This window comes from Phalacrocorax aristotelis, chromosome W (genome assembly GCF_949628215.1).
Source record: "Phalacrocorax aristotelis chromosome W, bGulAri2.1, whole genome shotgun sequence".
Taxonomy (NCBI): Eukaryota; Metazoa; Chordata; class Aves; order Suliformes; family Phalacrocoracidae; genus Phalacrocorax; species Phalacrocorax aristotelis.
In genome coordinates this window covers 1,589,931-1,607,876 of record NC_134310.1, presented here as the reverse complement: position 1 = coordinate 1,607,876, position 17,946 = coordinate 1,589,931, and positions in this window count along the sequence as shown.

The window sequence follows — 17,946 nt, the reverse complement described above, 5'->3', positions numbered from 1 at the left end:
ACGGTCCCGCGGCCCCAGGCGGGTGGGCAGAGCTGGGTGGTGGCAGCCACAGCTCCAGCGCAGCTGTCCTCAGACAAAGGTTGGTACCAAGTGAGGCCTGAGGCCGCCCAGGAGGCCTTGCAAGGGCCCGGGAGCTGTGGGGGATGGGACACCCCGCCTCTGCTGTACCCCCAGAGGGCCTGGGCCGAAATGGAGCTGCTGCGCCAGGGACAGGCCCGGGGGTGGCTCAGGGGGACTGGAGCCGGTGTGGCTGGTGATGGTGGGGAAGCAGCTCTTCCCAGGGCTTGCAGGGCCTGCGCTCCCCAACCCACACACCTGCCCGGGCCCTGGGGCAGCCGCCTGGGAGGCGCAAGCCGTGGGGCGCCATGCCTCAAAGGGACACGGGCAGCTTTCAGAGGGCGAAAGCAAGGCCCCTGTGAGTGAAGGGGCCCTGCCTGATGGCGACGGAAAGGTACAGAGTGTCCTCGCCCCTGGCTGGCAGGGTCTGGGGCATGGCAAGGGGCGCAGAACCAGGGGAGGGTTTAGTGGCGAGGGCTGCTCATCTGCTGTACCCCAGAGCTAGGTGTCGGGGGACACGGTGGGCTGGCAGGGCTCAAAGCACAGCCGTTTCCCTCTATTACTGACGTTTTTTATCTGTGAGTTATTATTCCCTTGGCACCAGCAGTGGTCTTAGCACGGTATGTGGTACAAAGAAAAGACAGGGCCGGTGCCAAATTGCTTATTGTTTAAAATGCAGAATTATGTTTTTTCCTCAAAGTGAATCGATACAGAGAAAACCGGAGGGAAAGAAGTATGAGCCCACAGAGGAGAGACAAGGCTTTATTTAATTATTTAACCCAGTAATGTGCCCAGGATCTCCAGATACCACTGAAGAAATGAAGCATTAGTAGATATTAGACTGGGAGAAGCAGGGCCTCATGAGTCCTGGTTTGGACGCCAGTCGTTCCCCGCGAACGGAAAGGAGGAGGAGGAAGAGGGAGGCTGCGATGCCCTGATGGCGGGCCCTCCAGGGCGAGGGGCTCCCAGGCCCTCCCGCAGGGCGCTGTCCCCCCAGGGATCGGGGGATCTCAGAAACCATGGCCCCGGCCCCGTTTCCTTATTTGTAAATGATTCATTGGTACCATCTCTGTCTGTTGTGCTTAGCTATGTCGGTGCAGCACGTACCTCGTTTAAGCTTACTACATTTCCTGGCCTGCTGCTGCTCTTCATCATGATTATACCAGGCATGTCATTTCAGTGTTTCAGAAGAAAGAGATTGTTAATGTAATAATTAGGGATGTAAATCACACCTGATCTGTGCCTGGCCTGTTTGGATATCAACTGTGTTTTAGTTCTGGATTAATCAAGTCATAATTAAATAAATTTTTAATATTATCAATAACAAGCATTGGCGGCATTAAAGTAATACAAAAATGCATTGCTTTCAGGGGAAAATAGAGGTAAATATAATTATTCACCTCACAACAGTGTGATATTAATAAGTCACAAAATGTAAATTTACGGTGACACGTAAGACTTCACACATAGTAACACAAGTGGAGCTAGTTTCTGTGGCAAGACCTTGTCTTTCTGGAGTACACTAGGTTGGCAGACTGAAAATTAATGCAGAAGCTACAGTTAATAATGGGCTATGGGGTTTTGTTTTTAAATTAAATAGGAGAAGGAATAACACAACTGCCGTACTGGCCCCAGCATTATTTATTTTTCCGATTTTAATCGCCGTATTTTATGCTGTCCCTATATGTTCAGTTTGCAGTGTGCCACAGGATTTTTTGTACGGACAATTCACAAGTGCAGATGTTGCTGCGGACCGAGAGGGGCTGCTGGCAGTTGGGCCTTTTACCACCTGAGAAGACACGTGAAGCAATTTGGAAGCACGTGGCATTAGCTGAAGTGCTCTGTTGACATGGTAAGCGATGCTACAAGTATGAGCGTTAGACAAAAATTCTCATCTTGAGGTTCCTGAATGTCTCCGTTAACTATGTCTCTGAAGAAATTTTTTCACCATGTGGAAAAATAGCAGGATGGCAAAGTACTAGGCTGCATTTTGTTCCAGTTTGGGGTTTATGACTGCCTGCCCTTTTTCATTCCTATACAAATCCATCAAAATGTAGCCTTATCATAAACCTACAAAAAAGTTGAGCATGGACATGTTCAGCGGATACTCCTTATGGATTTGCAGATAAACTCCTTGGAAATTTTATCAGACTATTTTGAAAATAAATTTATTAATGTTATGAAGCGCTGTGTTGCTGAAATAACTGATGCCATGGAAGAACCCACGTGGAAATTGCTGATTCTGGCAGCATGGCACACACAGCCTGCATACGGTGCCATTAACGAGTCCTGGGGCCACGCACCAAATGACGGCGACAAAACAAGCGGCTGCATGGCAGTTTGCTCAGTAAGCGCGATCCGCTCGGTGCACGGGACCGGGCAGGGGCCCTCTGGGAAAAATGGCATGTGATGGAGTAATTAATGCCTGTGTCAAAAATGTGTGCTGAAGAAGCTGGCTGCAGCTACAGTGTTGATGCTGTCCTGTCCAACACCACAAGCGGTGCTGATGGAACGGCTGCCGCTGCCCGGCTCTCCGTGTCGGCATGTCTACGAGAGGCTTCATCTCCCAGGGTGTTCCTGGCCATGCTGAGCCACAGGGCTCAGGGGCCCTCCGCCAAGGTGGAGGGCGTGCAGCGCCGTCCTGCATCTCGCCCCGCAGCTGTACTTTTTCCCTCCCGGCAGGGCAGTGACTGCCCAGGAGCAGGGGAGAAAGAAGCAGGCTCTGCTGCTCAGCAAGTTCCTCGCGTGATGGCTCTGCACAAGCAGATAAAAAGAGCCACATTGGGGCCAGGACAATAATTAAAACAGAGGTCTTTTTCTGAGCTTATTTTCTGGTGAGTCACTTTTAAAGGAACGAAGTTGAAACCACATCATCATTGCCAACGACTCCTTCCATGGGTGTTGCCTTTCTTTGCTTGGATATGCTTTAAGCATTGTGTAGTGAGAGGTAATTTTTAAAAACTGGGTATTTTGGCACTGAATCGAGAACATATCTGTGTTCTGCCCAGAGATAACACCTTGCAGTTGGTCCCTCCCCCCTTTCACTTACTTGCTGTTTAAGACCGAAAATGGGCAGAGGGCTGCAGGCCACACACAAATCTATAAAATATTACACTTCACCTTATTCATAATGGTGTTTCAGATATTGAGTGCTAAACCACCAGAATAGAAAAGCAAGTCAATAGTTTTCACAAGGTCAGAAATAAGAAGATAAGAGCTGCTGAATTTCTTTAAAATAGTCTGATGCCAGGATGCCCAGCCTGTGCTCTGTGAAGCAGCACCATATACGAACTCACCACTTGTGTGTGACTATGCCAATAGTCCATGGAAGTGTCAGCAAGCTAGCAAGAGTTCTAGCAAAAGCAGTTCTAAGAAAGAACCTCAGAAGTGTTTGTTCTAGACAGAGATGGTAGGCTACGCAACACATGCGTGTGAAAAAGTTACTACTGTTTTTTGGGGGAGAAAGTCTAACACCCTCAGTGTTTGAGATGTTTCAGGCTTCGGGCTGGGTGAATTATAAATTGGTAAAAACTGTTATTTCTCTTCTTTCACTTGCAGCTGTTGAAATACACAAGCATATTCTCTGTGCTACGCCGCCCTCAGAGCCAGGGAGCGGAGCCTCGGCTCGGACACCACAGTGAGTTGATGGAGCACAGTGGGGGACCAAGATTGTCTCCTCAGCCATGCCTCAGAGCTGCACCATCCAAACCCTCTTGGCATCCCATGAGGTAGGAATTTGCTCAACACTAGACTGGGGGTGGGAATGAAAAGAAAAAAAGCTTATGAAAGGCTTCCAGACCTACCCAGTGGTACCAGTATGCATCCTCACATCTGCAATGGCACACTCTTGAGAAGAGGCAGAGATGACTGAGGTGACTAGGTTGCTCCAAAATAATCTAATTATTCTCCTTCCTGCTAATCCTGTAGATGAAAGAGATGTGATCCAGAGCTGCCGTGTCAGTTTTTGTGATGAAGCAGGGGTGGAACAAAGTTGAGCTTAATAAATTGCATAGAACAAACCCCCAAACCACTAAACTGTTTGCTTCTCCCCTCAAAGAAGTGGAAAAACGAAGCACAAAAAAAGCTTATATTTCCATACAACCTCTGATGCATCCCTTTGTGCTTTCTTGTTATATTCTGCTTCACTCAGGAAACAAGGCAAAAAGAGAGGGGACAGAACTACTGTCGAAGTACTTGACTTTGTGACATCAGTGACTATTTTTATGGCTTAATTATATAGTTAAATATATCTATTTTCTATAGTTTGTTCTTTATAATTATAGACATTTTTAAGTCTCTTCTGCTTCACAGGTATGTGTGGGCTAAGTCACATTTGTAAGGAACCTTGAACATTGTGCAAATGGTAGATGTTTTTAGTAGTTAAATCCCATAGTCATTGGGTCAAAATTCTCATTCGAACTAAATTCTCGTTCGAAAGAATGGGAGGTTTAAGCAAGGACTGAAAACTTTCACCGTGGTAAAAGTTCTGGGGACAAAGAAAGAGGAGCCAAGAAATTTCCTAAGAACCTCAAAATCCTTGCTGCAAACTTTAGAGGCAGAAGTCTGAGGGAATGAACCGGAGGAAGCAATTCGCCCTTTGCAGATCAAAATGCTTTTAGTGATGTCTTCAGGAGGGTTTGGAGCGCCCTGTGCCCTGTCCTTGTGTCACAGCGGCTGCCCACTTCAGAAGCGCCCATTTCAACAGAAGACGCTGTCAGCCGCGGGGCGTTCCTACAAGCGAGGGTGGGACTGCGTGGCACGTCCCGAGGGATGTGTCCAAGTCCTATGGGGCATCTGGTTAAAACGTTGTAAATTCCTGCTGCTTACTTTGGTGGGATGAAATAGGTCTTAAAACAAGTGAAATCTTCTCTGAATCTCAGCTGAAAAGTCTGTGAGCCTCTGAGAAAAGCACACGGTTCTCGGGAGAGCAAGGACATGCTACTTCCATCACCTCTGGCGCTTTGTTTTAAGCTGTGTGACACTTCAGCACTCTACAGTTGACTTTTCTTTGTCAGCTTTTTCCCTTAACCTTATTCTGCTCTTTTTTTTCTTTTTTTTTTTTTTCTTCAGTTGAAACTGTTTTTCCTTGTATATTTATCAACTTGTTTCTTTCATAACCAAGAATAAAACATCTGTCAAGGTCTGACCCTTACATCATTTAAGCTGAGGATTTTATACCTCTTCCTCAAGTCTAACGGAGTGCATAGGAGTCCGGCATGCTCTGATCGGAGGAGGTTGTACAAGTCAGTGCTGCATTGTGAGTAGTTTCGGAAAACATTGTCACTATAGAAATTCATAATGACTGTCGAATTCTGTGCTCGCGTGTTCTGTCACAAGAGAGCTGCACTGCAATATGAGGTCTGAAAAATGTGCATGACTGGAATAAAGTGTAAAATATGGATATTGTGGACTGGCTGAGATCAGTAAGGATATCATAGGGTTTTGTGTTTTCCTGAGAGGAGGGTACAGAGAGGGGGGGAAAAAAAAAAACCCAAACCTCATTTTTAGTTAACCTTGCTAACTGAAGCTCTGAGCGTACGGTCAGAATTAAGTTGTGAGCTATGCAATCTGTTTTCTAACATCTAACAAGTAGCAGTTGAGCTCTTAATTGGCTCAGAACCATTTCTTCCCACAGAACAGTTTCATCTTAGCAAGAAGTCGCTGAAGGTAGGGTCTCTCGATGTAAGCAGCCTAGGGAGCAGTCAGTGTGTGTTGCCTGGTCCAGCTTAGGAAGGTGTTTTAGAGCTTCCCTGTTTGCAGGACTGTAAGTTGTCTGACAAATGGGATCTCTGTTGCTGTCATGTCCAGCTATTACTAGCACTCAACAGTGTCCACAGCATTTCTTTGAAGCCCAGGAAATGAAGAGCTCGTGATTGCTACGATACCAAGACTTAACCAGCTACAGCCTCTCTGCTGGCAGAAGTCTGACCTTTTGCAGCTCCTGAGCAGTCTCATTACGTCCAGCCTGTCTGCAGAAACAAAAATTGTGCTTCCACCTCTCTTCCCTTCTCAGACAGGACCGGTTTTGGAACTGATGGCTTGAGAGTTTGGAGGGGAATTCGGAGAGAGCATGTTAGGATTTATGTAAGTAGGAAACGCGGTTCAGAGTAAACCAGAACGTGACTCCACAGAAGAATCGTTGTGCCAGAATCACGTTCTGCAGGCATGCTTCTTTAGAGAAGAGAGGTGTCTCTTTTTGGTTTATCTGAACTAATTCTTACAGTATATCAAGCAAACGCAGAAAACAGCATTTTGTGAATAATTATATTCACAAAGTTATTCTAGAGTAGACTTAAAGTAGACTCCCTTTATCAATAAACTTTATTTTAGAGGCTAAATCTCTAGGTACATATTGAGAAGTTTATGATAAGTGGTGTGGTTTAATAAGCATAGATCCAGTACAGTCTCATTTCCACAGAAACAAAGAAAAGAAATTAATATTTAATATAACATCACTAATTTCAGTACAGTTCAACTAAGAGAAAGTTTCGTCTGTGGCCTCAAAAATGTTCATACTTGGATTTCCATGAAAAGATGATATAGGAGGCAGAAAAATATTCTTCTATACTTCTGTGAATACCTATTAAAATTTGGTTTACTTTCTTATTCCCTAGTGGAAGAGTATGTTTGATTTCAATTAAAACAAAATGTCATCATTATAGGACATACTGCGTAGCTTTCACGGGTACGCAATACCTTAGTCCGTTAGGGAGAAGGCAGTGGATTTGGGAAAAGGCCAATAGGTACGGGGGATGTTTCACACGCACGGTGAAAATCTGTGCATGCATGTATTCTACCAGCACACTGCAGGGGCAGTGGGGTTCCTCTTGCCTGCTTTCCGTTGCAATTGCAGGGTTTGGGACTATCTCCGTTAGACCTTTCTGGTGATGGATGGCCCAAGTCCTTCAGCCCCACCATCAGTTTCATGGGTCTGAGCAGTCATGGCCCAGCTGGAAATGCCGTGTGCTGCAACCACCCACTGTCTTCATTGGCAGCAGCGGTAGTCGGTGATATTTTGTTCTTTGTAAGACTGTACAGTATGTTCTGTAAGTGAGGGAAGTCCACACCGGTGAATTTTAACATACAATGATCTTTTAAAGAAAAAAAAAAGTATTCCGTTCAAAGCCTCATCCTACACACTATTTTTTAATTCAGAAGAGGTTTTCCATGTATTTTATTTTTTTGCCATTTAGGTTTGTCGTGTAAAAACTTCTTTTTGAGTCAATCTACAATGAAGTTAGCTCTGCCCGTTTACTTCAGCCAAGTGAATGGGCATATGTAGGTAGTTATGCAGATACATAGGTTGTGATGACAGCTTGGCTAAGAATACAAAATGTGCAATAAAGCAATTTCTTATAAAGATTTCGGTGGGTATCTTTAATATTTCTTAAAGAGCTGGCATCTGGAAAAAATGTTTTTCCCCTGGAAACATTTTTAATTTTTTTTTTTTCATTAAATGATAGGGAAATGTTACTTGGAGGTGTTTCGTAGCTGATTTACTTAGTGAGAAGCCAGTAAAACAAACATTATTGTCGTTGTTTGTCTACTGCTTGTCATCTGGTTGCTGACTAAAGTACAGCAAAATATTCTACTTATAATAATATAATTTATGGCTTTCCTCACAAAGCTGACAAATGAAGGTAGGAGATGTGTGGCACGAGACACGCCACCTAGAATGTCCATTTCACCCTAACGCAAACAAAAATGCGCGTGAAGTGTCTGGGCTTCTGGACGAACGCAGTGTGCTGATGAGCGTCCTCTCTGACAATTTGCAGGTGCCGCCGTTTTGCAGGACCGACCCCCTAGTTAGGGTACTAGGGGCACCTCCTCCCTAGATTTTGAACTGAATCAGCGTAGGATAGGTATGAGACAAACACTTCTTTCCTTCCTTTGGGTTTTCTTTCTTTTCTGTTCTTTCCTCTAATCTGGAATTTGTGAGTAGTCCTAGATACGGCTGTACGGATGTCAGAATTACCAGCTCAAACACAACCCCACTGTTGTGTTTGAAGATGGATCTTACTTTCCGAGTAAAGGAAGAAGCTCTGAACTGTGAGAAAACATCGTAACATAGCTTCTCATAGAAGATATATTTGAAAAGTTTAATTCTGAGTGTCTTTTGGGAAATGTTTAATGCCCTTGTTTTTCTTACATCAAAATTTCAACCATTTTTAAAATTCTATTTTAAATTCTTATTTCAAATATGGAAGATAAAGTTTCTTGACTGCCCCCTACTATGTCAGAAAAACACCCCATGTAGTTTCTTCCATAAAGTGTGAGAATCATCTTAAAACTACCTGGAATTTTACTGTATTGCTCTCTCTGGAAATCTGCTTCACAAACTCAGCCCTTTGATTAAAAAGAAAAAGTCTTTTAATTCCTCGTGTAAACATAAGCACGGCAATATTTTTGTTGTTAGTATCATCCTGTAACTTAAGTAGTGCTTTCTCTCTTGTGTTTGCGTCTTGGGTTCGTTTATGAATAATAATACTAATCGTGCCAGGATAAACATTAAGTTCCTTACACGATAGCTTCTCTGTTCTCTTCCCAGTAGCCTTTCCCTGCCTTTTTTTCATCTTGAACCCATCTTCTCTGAGCAGGGTGTCTAGAATTGCACGCACCGTCCCACACCGGCCCTGTAGCACCTTGTGCAACGCAATTCATGGTTGCCTACGTCTGCCAGAGATAACCTGCGTCACATCCGAGGATCACACTGATTTCTTACAACCATATCGTATTGATAACTGATATTTAACTTGCAGTTGAGTAGTATGTCCACATCCTTCTCCTGTATTATTTCTAACTGGTGTCTGTCAGCTTATAGCCTTTTTGTTATGATTGTCAGACTGGTAGGCTCGTCTTACCCAACCTTAGGAGGTCGGGTGTGGATCCTGGGCTCTAAAGGAGGTGTCAGCAACAGCTGTGGCGAATCTCTCGCTGGAGGGTTCCCTATCTAGCTGCATTTGACTAGAGACCTGGCTTCTGGATGGCTCTGTTAGATGAGGTGAATCACTCACTGAGTGTATTTTTCATTATATATTATTAAAGCTAATCTCCTTTCTATTGCTCTGGTCTTCACTGAGCAGATCTTCCCGTATGATGCTCCTGTCACTGCCATTACCTCCCTTAATTTGTCACTGGAACATTTCATTAGTGTACTCCTCCCCTTACTAGCAAGACCATTGGTGAAATAAGCCGTCAGATCAGTCCCAGCCCTAATCCCTGGTGAATATTGTGGGTTATATTCAACCAGTGCGTTCAGAGAGAACTTACTGTCAGCTCTTCTTTTGTTAGTTAAATATCATGCATTTCCAAGCTAGCTAATACTTTTTCTGTGTTAGATTATCAAACACTTCCAAAGTCCAATCACCCTAGATCTAGATTGCTTAAATCACAGAGTTTCCTGTCAGAGGAAAACATTAGACTTGTCTAACATGATCTGTCTTTCATAAGTCGTTCTCCCACTTACGTCCAGGTGCTTAATTATTGCTTTCTTCAAAACTTAAACTTTCTGTATTGAAGTCTAGCTAATGGTTCAGTGGCTGCTAAGCTTTTCTTAAAAGATGGGCACATTTTTAATCTTCATTAATCTTCAGTAATATGTTTGTGCTACTTGTTTGATAGACTGATGATTTACTGTGCCAGCTCTTGAAGTCATCTGGGCTGGAGATCGTCCCCAGATTGAGCACGTTACAGTTTTTGAGTACTGCTTCCAAATCAGATGCGATGATTTTAATTTCTGTGACTTCATTCTCATTAGCAGTTTTGTCTGTATTTTTGGCATTGAACTAGTATTTTTATCTGTGCAAAGGTGGGACAAAGCTTGCAAATTCTACAAGTCATATTGCTGCTGTTTCAAACATCGTTTTCATGTAAATGATGACGTTTGAACAGAGACTTAAGATTTGGAAGTCTTTTAGCTAATTCTAGCAGATACTGAATTAGATATTATGGACCTTTTTCTAGGAGGCTCCAGGAGCTTGAACCTTATTGACCTCTGAGGCAGGAAGGAGTTCCAGGGGAGTTTTTAGTATCTTGTGCCAATAGTCAATGGGGCTATCTACAGTCATTTCCCAAACCTCATGGGAAGTAAAACATGAATTTATTTCAGTATTTCAGAAAGTTACCGTTTTCCTCAATATCTACAGAACAGCTGTCTGTCTTCTGAACAATTCCAATCAAGAGAAAATATTCTAAAGAAACACTGGAAGAAGCGTTAGCATATGGAGCCTGGGCTCAGGCCAGCGGCAGCTCCAAACCCACGGCTGCGGGGTGCTCTGATGTGCTGCAGCTAACGTCTCCAGAGAGGCAGGACAAGTGTCGCAATTCACCCGGGAGCAAATTTGCTGAATCAATAATGGAAGAATGCTGAAGAAAATGTATCCACTCGGAGATTTTATATTCTTTCTTCCTAGAATTTAATCGAACAAGAATAACTTAGTTACTTGGTTTTCTTGAAATCAAACACGCTTGTTCTTCACTTGCAAAAATAGGAAACTTCTTTCAAAGTGACACTCTTCATGAAAGAATACAAGCGTGCAGCTGCTGCATGACTAAGTGATTTAAAACCTTAGTGATGGCTAATTCATTGGAGGTGATATGTTTACACTCAAGGCCGAGTATCATAAAAATAGCTGCTTAGCTTTTTTTTTTCTTCATGTGAAGTAAACCACCAAATAGTTTTGAGGAGGCCTGCAGGAGTTTTTGGATCCAGTCTTGCCCAGCTGAAGTCAGGCTATGACAACCAGAATTGTCTTGTGTCTAATATTCCTCTTTTATACAGGAGTCTCCACCCTCACAGTTTTTACACGAAAAATCATTCTAAACTATCTAAGGCCGAGGGGAAAGCTCACAACACTTTATACAGCCTGCTTAAAAAATGCCAAGATGGATGGCACTTTCTTGGCTCATATGTCGTGTGAAGGGACCCTTTTAGAGAGTTTATGAGATTTAATAGTCTATTCACCCAAATGGTATTATTTAATGTATTGAGTGTTCTTTGAAGTCTCTACATCGGTGGTGGAAAATTGTCGTTGTTATTATTATATATTATTATAATATATTATATATATTAAGAGCATATTGTTGTTATTATTACCATATATTATTTTCAATACTGAGCCCAGATGCATAGAAGATCGTCAGAGGTCCTTGGGTTTGGGTACCGTGCGCTGACATACATTGCTTGTCCTTATAATCTAATTAAAAGATGATGTAAAAAATACATGGGAATAAGAACAGAAAAGGGATGAAGAAGAAAATAATTGAAGGAATACACGGTAGTTGGATTAGTTATTTTCACAATTAGCTACTTGAATTAGCTCTTGACAAGCAATATAGAAGAAAGAATAAAGGGCTATCTCTGACAAGGACAGTTTTTAGTGAAGCTGCTACTGTAAGTGTATTATGATTTAAATATAAAGAGCTTCAGGTTTCAGTTAAATGGATTTTGATTCTGCTTATTTTTCTAATGCTAGATTTGTTTCATTTCCATATTAAGCCCCTTTTATTAAGCCACACAGTGTACGATAGAAATTTCAACCTTTGTTTCAAGTGCAACAGACTGTTCTGGGAACAGCCTAGGACATAATCTAGCTTTAAAAAAACCCCACACGTATTTGTGCTTAATAAAGAGATTGAACGTAAAATCATACATTTGATTTAAATACTGTGAACTGGAGACAAAGGTATGTTATTTCTAGATCTAAGAGAAGGTCTGCTTTGCCATCGATCAGCTCGTGATTTTACCAGCGATTTCTCTGGCAGGTCATCAGAGGTTTGGTTGTATCGAGCTCTCTCTGTTGTGCTAGGCAGAGTGCCGTGTCAGCAGGGGAAAACAAAGAGGCTGTGTGAAAATTGCGAAAAAAAAAAATCTGTTAGCATTTGGTCAAAATTAAGTTGATTATTTGGGATGAATATGAGGAAGGAAAATCTACTAGAATTAATTTTCAGGGCAAACTACTTTCAATGTTTTGGAAGGAACCAAATTCCACATTCAACTAAAGTTGGAAGTAGGTCTTTGGTCATCCGCTCAGGGAGAGGAAAGATGACACTGGATACATGTAACCATATATTTATTGAGATATATATGTATGTACATATTATATATATATTGATATATATGTACACGTTACATACATATATTGATAGCTATAACCAGTCCAAATGAGTAACGCATCTGAAACTGCTGGTGGGGTATGTGAGATACTCGTTCATGGGTTAACTCCGTACAAATGTTGTAGTAATGAATAATAAACAATCACAGACTTTATTTTTGCCTTACAAAAACTGTGAGAGTTGTTAGAAGAATGATCATTAGAGTGTTCTGTTGAAGGTGGAAGCAGGGAACCCGCTGCATAAAACATGCATCTTATCCGGTTCACATAATGAATTTAGGTGATGAGGGGCTGTCAGATTTTTATGTAGTACAACAAAAATATCAAATAAAATAGAAGAATTTATCTGGAACGTGCTTTCCTTCATCATAAATGGATTTTCCCTAGGAATTTTAGGACATAGTTGAACGCAATGGGAAGATTTCTGGGAGTTCATTACAGCGATGGATTAGTAGTTTGTCATGAGACTGCCACTGGAAATTAAAGATGGCTGTAGGAAAAAATTCAGTAATTTCTCATCGAGTTGTAAGAGAAAGGCTGTTTGAAGAAAATTTATTCCAGAAATTAAAAAAACAGAAAAATAGAAGCACTACTCAAACAGGTTGTTGTAAAGATTCTGCAACCTTGCAAAAAGTTTAAATTGGGCCTGTTGATGTCAGTCAAATAGTTTCTCATTGTCACGGGGGGCTGGTCTCCTCTGGAAATTTCGGTAAATGTGAACTGATTTTGCGGGGGGATAGTGTGAAACTATTGCAGCAAACCACCGCGTTCAATGTAACTTCGACCACAGTGGGATTTAGCTGGGTTTGTACCTTGTTTCCTATAAATTATGTCCGATAATTTCTGCTCGTCTGGGCCCTGGAGCGCACATGGTGATCCGCAGCTGTGAAATGTGAGTGTCCGCTGGCTTGCAAATGCTGCCAATTTAGAATTTCAGCACTTCGCATGGACTCTCTCTGCGCTTATTTGTGCAATGTTTGAATAATCATAGAGTAAATACAGAAGAGGAAATATAGATGTTGAAAGAGTAAATATATGTGCATCTTCCACATCATATTTTTAATATTATCGAAAGCAATAAAACATCTTTCAGTACTTGATGGCAAAATGGAGCGCTTCGTGGAGCGCTGAGAGTGTTGGTGTGTTTCGCGCTGGTCAGAACATTGTAGTGAATTCCACCTTTCAGAGAGTTTGGTCAGCAAAAGCGGGTAGTGGGGACTAAATCAGTTAAGTGAACTGGGATGAAGAAAGGACTCTGTCAGTCAGCTTTGTGAATGTTTTTTGAAAGTATGAACAGGCCATTGTAGAGTTAAGTATTGAATGTGTAGGTAAATCAGCAATACCGGTTACAGAAGTTGGATTTTTCAGTCTAGTACTGTTAATTAAAAAACCTAATGTAAAGAGAAAATAAAATCCCCAAGGAGGCTTTCCATGGATGCCAAAATGTTTTGGGAAGAACTACCCAGGGCCCACACCCCAGGTTTCTGGAAATACATTTAGGGCTGTTTTCTGGATTCCTAATTTAAACTAACTGTTCTTGCTAATGGCATAAAGGAAGATGCAATATCGCATTTGGCCGTAGGCATTTAAATGACCAACGAGACAGTTCAGAGAACTGCAAGGCAATCTGTTCAGCTGTCTTTGGCTACTGCTGTTTCGGCTTCTGGTAAGTCCACCATTTCACCCAAGGCATCTGGATTCTCAGTAAAGCAAGAGCAGCATGAACATGCAACCATAGCTGACCAAATGACAGCAGCAAAGCCTATTGTAGCTGCATATCTTACCGAACCCACAATAAATCACAGGTCTGATCCTCTTGACTATTCAGAATCCAAGGAAACCATCTGGCCAACACTCACACTTTTGGCTAATAAGTACCTTGGAAGCTCTCCCACTATTGTGTCATGTGGACGAATATGCGAGGCAGGAGGATTATATTCTCACTCTACAGGGTGAGAAGACACACTGCAGCCTCGCTCTACAAACTCTTTTCTGTTTAAATTTCACGTCCACTCAGGAGCTTATCACTGCCAAATTCAATGTGCTGGCCCCTGGCTACCAGTATCACCATCCCTTCTGACGAAACAGTGACACTGCGGGCCTTCGCCGAGTTTTCTATCTCGCGCTTTGCGTAGTGTCCACCGTCACTGCAAAAAATCACCCCAAAGCATCAGAGATCCCGTCAAACAAGGTGTTATTTTTACAGCCGCAAGTTCTGGGTGGACATCCTACCTCCTTCCCTTTTCCTAACAAAACGTCTCCTCCGCTCTTTTGAACCTTCTGCCCTCACAGTTGGCTTTTGCATTGAGTTTCTTTTTTTCGTGTGCCTTCTTTTCAGGATCTGAAGTTGGGAAAAAAAATCGATCTTCTTGTAAGAACACATTCAGTATGAAACCAGATGCTTACTTCCTTCCATCTATTTTCCACACCCCAGGCTTTACTCAGAGGATTGCAATGAAACAAGCGCTCTCAGCAGATGTCTTTGGACCACTGCAGTGCTTTCCATGGCAGTAGAGCAGCCTTTACTGTAACAAAGCACTCAATTTTCTTATGCACAATGACAAAAAGGCACTTAAATATACGCTCAGAAGTAGGGACATGAGCAGTTTTATCTCTGTGGTTTTAAGCACACACGTATGTCCTAAACTCTAAGGGTATATTTTTAAATGCCAGTTAAGCATGCGCTTCATGCTTAAACGTTGTGTTGAATCAAGATGGGAACAGACATGTGGTTAAAATTAAACATGTATTTAGTGCTCTTTTGGAGGCAAAACCTAAACTGCTATTTTTAGGCTCAGCCTCAGGAACTATGCCCTCTTTCCTTCCTATGACTTCAGTGTTAGAAGAACCTCCTCTGACAAAATGCATTTTTCTTTATCTCTGTGTGGATTGCAGATATGCTCTTTTTGGTAGCAGTAACTTCAGCTGTGATCTAAAGGAAAAACCCCCAAGTCTCTAGAAAGTTCAAGCTCACATGCCTTAATAGATGTGTAGCAAGAAGCTGACTGCATCGTACTGTTCGTGCCTCTGGCCAGCCTACCGTAGCGTCCCGTAAAACCTTACCCTCGCTATGACTCAGTATAGAAAATCTTCGTTTCCATTACCCTACCCGTCACATTTTTTTCCTACAGGTATAAAAAGACAACATACGGTGAGATGCCAAAATATCACAAATGAGAAGAGCAATGCCATTTCACAGCAGTGCTGAAGCCCCGACTGCGTCAGGGAAAAGGGGAAGCGGGACTGCGGGGGCTGTAGACCGCAGGGTCTTTTATTAGGCCAACAGATAACTGGAAAAAGTGGTCAAGCTTTCAGTAACAGACCTTTCACCAGCTCTGGCATTACGCGCTCTTCCCTGCTTTATTAATAAGTGTGCATCTGTAAGGAAGGGATGTGATAAAGAGGTTTTGTTCAAAAGTGTGTTGGTTTTTTGTCAACTCTCTCTGTTGTCTGAATTAAAAATGCGCGCTGCCTTTCCTTGTTACCTTGCCTTTCCCGGACCTGCAAGGGCAAAGAAGGAGGTGTTGGCAGCGCTTGGTACAAATGAAAAGTCTGGAATGTTTAAGACAACGAAGATGGAGCGATGGCTGTTGGTGTCAACAGTGGCGGTTAGGAAACAACAAGGTTCTGGGCACGTGAGCCACATGCCAAGGGCTCCAGGCCATGGTGGCGTGTATCGTCATATATTCGGCATGTAAGACGTGAGGTCGTTCTAGATCGTTTTCTCTGTGAGATGCAGTGAAACATGCAATTGCGTTTCATTGACGTGTCATTGCATTACCTTTAGAAGTTCAGTGACGTGCTGTTGTTTGAAGCTTCCAAAAACTCATATTATTTTTTTCTGTGTAAAGTGATGGAAAGGAAGATTCTGTGCTTTATTTAGTGATTTTCCAAACAAGGGGTTTGGTTTTTGTCGCTCAGTTTTTAAATTGGTAACAATACAATGTTGTTACAGTAATAAGACTGTGGCTTTCGCTGGTGAATGATTTAATACATGAAAAACAGGTTAATTGCTCCTTAATTGTCAGTCTTCAAGTTTTACTTTATATCTGGGTGGCACAGAAAATACCTGCTCCTACCTTGTCACTCACTGGTAAGCTCTGACACGGTTGCTTGGGTCGGGCTACCTGTGAAGATTAAATACAAACCTTTAGAGCACAACACGTGAGTTAGCAGCCCTGCCTTTGAAATCTGCATTACTCTTATCAGCCTCTAGTCCTGGTGTTGCCAACTGAGGAATTATTAGAAATTAAACTTCGAAATTCCAATTTCTAAAATTAAATTAATTTTAGGACTTACAGTTTACCTTTAGAACTTAAGTCTCAAATTCTTCTTGAAGCAAGGGTGACAATGGCTGGTATAACTAGTGCCCTTTTACCCCTCCGTTATATAAGATTAGGCAAAATTTATTTTAATATTCTGCGCACTTGTATTTCTTGGTAAACCACAGATTTCAGTGCTGAAAGTACGTAACTGTATCATATCCCATAGGCTCCTACCGCCTCCTTCTTTGCTAACAATCCTTTTTGTTCAGCAGATGCTAATTATATTTTTTCTCCAACTGGCTCATTGAACAGCACATTAAGTTGAGCTCTACACAAGTGTTCCACCCGCACTTATCTGGAAATCTCCTGCTTCTGTTTCAGAGCGGTACGAATGCTTTGTGCCCCAACAGTTGGCGTTTTTTCTGGCTGTATCAAATACTCTAATAACAGGCAATACTGGTCAGGCGTACTCTCCTTTTATTCACATAAGAATGTTCTAAAGGCTTGTTTTGTTCATATATCCCCAGTTCTTCGGCTCAGTAGCAGGTCTGTGCTTTAAAACTGGTCTTCTACAGCGGGTTGCAGCCTGCTGCGTCTCAAAGCCTCCTGCCTCTCGCACATGCAACGTAACAAAGCCCTCATGTCGGCAGCCAGGACGGCCCCTGACTGGCGTGGCTGCAGCCGAACCTGCCGTATTGCGTCTTCCACGGAGCCCAAAGAGCGTGTGGCAAGGATGCCGATTCCGAGGTCTGTGGTCGTCCTAGATCGAACGCGTGGTGGTAGCCCAAAGCATCCTCCAAGGCACCCAGGGCTGGAAGGATCCTGAGCACCCGATCCCGTGGCTGTGAGCACAAGGAATGATGTCCGAGCGGGAGAAACGTGAGTGCCCGCGCTTCGTGGGAAAACCTTTGCTTACCTGGGGTGAAGAAGTACAAAGCGCGCAGGAGACACACATGAAAATGGTCAGAATTTGGCAGACCGTGGTGAAGTTAGAGGCTGTAAAATTTACTTACGTTGCCTGAAAGGAGACTCAGCTTTCAAAAGCTGACATATCATCATGCTGTAATGAAAAACTTTCTGGTCTATTTAAGGCACGAGATGACTAGCTGAAGTTACAGTCAAGTATTGCAGATAGGAATTTGAAGTTACTCATCAATGCTACCTACACATGGGAGTCAGGCCACTAGACTTCTTCTGTTCTTTCAGATTATTTGCTTTGCTGTAGAAAAAACCCCAGCCAGAGCGATATTTGTGCCAATATTACTTTTTCTTTCGGATAATCCATTGTGTGGGATGAAATCTCTATTTCTGCAAATGTTTTAAGGATTAGAAATTCAGTCAGCACCGGCTTTTAAAAGTAGCTCTTCTGAAGAAAAGAGGACACAAACAGAGCTCTAAGTCTGGCTATTGCTGAGCAGGACCCGTACGAGCAGAGGAGAATACAATCCGAGCAAATCTGAGTGCCAGATCACTTGGTAAAACCTAACAATTACTGAAATAATAGACCAAAA